We start from the raw sequence: 4,230 nt of genomic DNA, 5'->3' as shown, positions 1-4,230 counted from the left end.
GACAACCAGTTGTCCCGGCTGCCTCCTCCCGTGGCTCACCCCAGGGTTTGGATGTGTGAGCAGGACTGCCTGAGGCGGGCAGCAGCCGGCAGCACTGTATGTGAAGGGGTGGTCAGCATGCAGCATCTTAGTGTGTGAGGAAACAGCTGCAGGACAGCAGCACCTAAACCCCATCTGGTTTGTGTTGGTTGGGGGGGCTTTTGGAGGGGTTTTTTGCTCCTTTTGGTCTTGCTGGCAGACATGTGTAGGAAGGACACCTGGTATGAAGTCTGGAGCGATGGGCATGGGAGATGTGAAGAAAGAAGAAAAGGGAGGAGAGCATGAAATGGACTGGAAGATTTGGGGTTAGAGTGAAGGTAGGTTCAGTAACACCTGCAGCACCCACAGTGTCAGGGCAGGAGCTGTGAGAGACTGTCATGCAGCTGCTTTTGGGACCCGTGAGAGACTGCGATATTGGTCTGGAAAAAGATTTAAATCTGCCTGAAGAAACCATCAGTTAATGTTTTCATAAGGTTATGTAATTTTCAATGTGGCTTATTTAGATACCAGGTTAAAATTGGATACCATATGGCTAATGTTACAGCAATTATGAATCAGAAACTTGTGTCAGAAGTGAAATTATATTGATACCTATTGAGATAGATTTTGCCTTGCAACTCCAACGTGGGGGGAAGGAGAAGCTGTCAGCTACTTAGGCGCAAGAGGGTCAGTTAGAAAAAGCAGACTGCTACAGAGGGAAGTATTGTTTGTAAAGAACAGAAACCTGTAGAGGGACAAGTGTCATCCAGTACATTATCAGGCTGGTGTGAATGGAAAAAGGTGACGAAGATGATGACTATTCTTAGGTCTATCCTAAAACCCAGCTAAATGTGTTTTGGCTTTTCGCATAAGCGGCCATAAGTGTGGAAGTCTTGTTTGCTTATTGATTGGCATGCCTATAGTTGGTTAATTTTTACTTCTGTTTTTTTAGGCAAATAGCTATCTATTTATATTCAGTGTTACTCTCTCTCTATAAGCAACACTTTATACAATTTTATTGTTTAAGGTGACATCTTGAATGTGTGCATTAGTCCATATTCCTCCTATTATCATCTCCACAAACTCCCCTAAAAAGGCAGAAAAAGGATTTTATGTTTTATCCACTGATCTGCTAATATCCAGAAAGCCAAATTTTCAAGTTATTAAAAAAGAATAAACATTTCTCCAGAACAATCTTTTCTATGCAGAATAGCTGTTTCATATTTACAGCTTTTTGAGAACCCATTTGAAGGAAAAGGATTCTTATTATTGTCATCGTTCATTTCACTGGAATTGCCTTTTGAGTACTGGGCCACAGTTTAGTCAAGATGCTGTATAATTACAGTACCTTGACTAAATAGTAAATGTAATATATAAATATAATGGAATTAGGTCTGTAACTTTAAAATGTATGATTTTCCGCATGCTTGCTCCAGGAGTTTACAAATAAACATGAAGTTTACCCTAATATAATACTTCTCAGCTGTAATTCATGGTTTGCTTGTGGATTGGAGCACCTGCTGGTCACATAGTACCAGTTGTCAATGTTTCCAGATGCTAAGCACACAGGCAAAGCTTCCTTACTATATGAGAATTCAGGAACAATAGTCACTAAAAAATTGTGACTAATATATAATCTGCAATATGTTATGCCAAATTAAATGGCTCTGTCCCACATTATCAAAGCTGAAATGAATTAAGAATAAGAGGAATAAAATGTTTGGAATTTCTTTAAGTATAAGCAAAGAAAACATGATAATTAAAATAAAAAAAAAAAATAAGAAAAGAGTATTCCTTCTGACACTAGCTTTACCATTTTCCTGAAAGAGATATTAAACAGGCAAATTCAGGCAACATCTATTTTGCCCATTAATGCTAAATAAAAATGTTGTATTTTCATGTCCATTGTCAGGTCTCTCAATCTTATGTCCATCACTTCATTTAAAAGGACAGGTACTCATTAAATATGTAGAGTGACATTATTGTTTAATGAACTTGTGAATGTGTTTTGAGCTGTAACTATTTTCATAGATTCTCCTGGTAAAGGATGATACCAATTGCTTTGAAACTAGAATGAGATACAGAATAGTTGCTACGAATGAGTGTATGTGCTAGAATTGGAGGGGGAAGGAGAAGGTTTCTTTTGATTTTCTTTTGAGCATTCAAAGTAGTGGAAAAGGCAGACTAAAAGTTACCACCTTTCTATAAAGCAAAAAAAAAGTTATCCTTCATATAAAATAATAACGTGAAAGATATTTGTAAAGAAATTTTCCTTCTCCACACAGGAAACCTGTGAGTCAATAGAAGAACTTCCCCTCGATGACCAAGCTAAAATTCTTTCAGGTGTATCACCAGCGTATCCATCATTATGTACCAATGAGAAAAAGTCAAGGGGAAGATTACAGAGAAACTGGAGTATAACCTCAAATGAAAATATGATCTATATGTGTAGAACTGATTTTCATTTTTGCTATGAAATCCAAATTGTCCCAGTTCTCTTTTTATTTAGTGCTCCATACCAGAGCTGTTTACAGAACTTTTTTATCCCTTGGGCAGTTAGATAGGTTTAGAATAGTGTTTGTTCTTTTCTAGTTCAGTTAGGTTTAAAAGGTTTATTGAAAGGTTAGCGTTTGATCTAAAATACATACCTTCATTTTTTTTCCATGGAAATAGTCTGCACATTGATGCTAAGGTATAGAGCACTGCACTACGTTTCCACAAAGCAGTATTTCAATCTCCCCCTTCAAGCACAGTGTCTTAACCCAAGTGGCAGCTGGCTGAGAAAGATTGGTTTTCAATAAGGTAACACCTTCCATAGAAACAAGTTGCCGGAAAAAAAATGCTTCATCGTTTAGCGAAGACGTTAACTTAACTGAATGGAAAGTAAAATTGCAGATAGTGCTGCTGATATTCCCCTGCTGCTGTTGCAGAGAGGGCTTGGCTCACCTGTCGCTGGGGAGAGGGCAGGGGGAATCTGGTTGAGGCTGATGCCTCTGCTTTGGGGAGTCCTGCATGTGCTCAAGGCCTGATCTGAACACAGCTCTGTGTCCTGTGGCCAGCGGAGCTCAAGGGAACCTTTGCTGTTCCTGCCAGGCCTTGCACCCGGGCCAGCCTGCATCTCGGCGGGCCCCACCTGTGTCTGTGTGCTCCCTCGGGGCATTAGCTCCCCTGCCTGAATGTATATAGGTGTCTGTGCTTCCTGCATGTAGCACAGGGGAGCCAGAACCTCTCTGCATGCATCTCCCCACTCTATGGAGACCCCATGGCGACCTCAGTGGGAGGGAGGGTAGGGGGTGAACAAAGACAGGCAGTGGGGTGGGCAAAGAGCTCCAGGACAGAAAGAAGTAGAGGGTGTAGATAAGGGATCCCACACTCTCTGCATTGTCACTGCCAGCGTGGGCAGTGTGACAGGATGGTGCGCAGCCCAGGCAGTCTGCATGTGCCTCAGGACTCTGAACACAAAGACCCCAATGGGGGCCTGGGGTTCAAGGTGACAGTGTAATTGTCCCATGTCTGCATAGCGCCTAGTGAAGAAGAGTTCAGACCATGAGGCGGAACCACCACTGAAATAAGCATGGGAATTACAGCCTTGTGCCTCCCCATAGAAGAGCCTGCCGTGTTCAGACAATCCATTCGTCATTGTTGGAAGGATATGTCTGTTTTCCTGCTGGGGTAACAGCAAAAAGGAATGGCACATTTAGTAGCTGCAAACTTGCTGGCATGTGAGTGCAGGATCTTCTAGCGACAAGTCGTCTGTGCTGTTGCCTGAATGAAGTATAGACCCCGTGGTCATGCCATAAACAATGCATTCCTCCATGATCCTCCTGGGTGCAGTGTCATGGGAGCCATGTCATGGGAATGATTTCCCTTGTTATCAATACAGGCTGTTCTTGTAACCCTTGTTCGGCTGCTTCTTCCAGTGCTTTCTCACACGTGCACATTTCCCCCCCTACAGCATCCCTGCCAATCTTCGTATTTCTGTTAAGAATCTCTCCACAAGGACTGGCCTGGCTTGATTGCTATGGATGTAGTTTGGGGGAAGAGCTGGTGTCCTAAAAGAGATGTTCTGCCACATCCCTGGGAGGCTTTGTATATGTGAAGGTTTCCATATGCCCAAAGTGGATTTGATCCAGCACTAGAAGCAGAAGTCCCAGCTTCACCCCTCTGGGGCAGCACCCCAGAAGTAGAAACCTGCAGGGGAGCCTCACAACG

The sequence above is a fragment of the Pygoscelis adeliae genome, unplaced genomic scaffold, assembly GCF_000699105.1.
Source record: "Pygoscelis adeliae isolate BGI_AS28 unplaced genomic scaffold, ASM69910v1 Scaffold117, whole genome shotgun sequence".
Lineage (NCBI taxonomy): Eukaryota > Metazoa > Chordata > Aves > Sphenisciformes > Spheniscidae > Pygoscelis > Pygoscelis adeliae.
Note: the sequence above shows the minus strand (reverse complement) of the source record.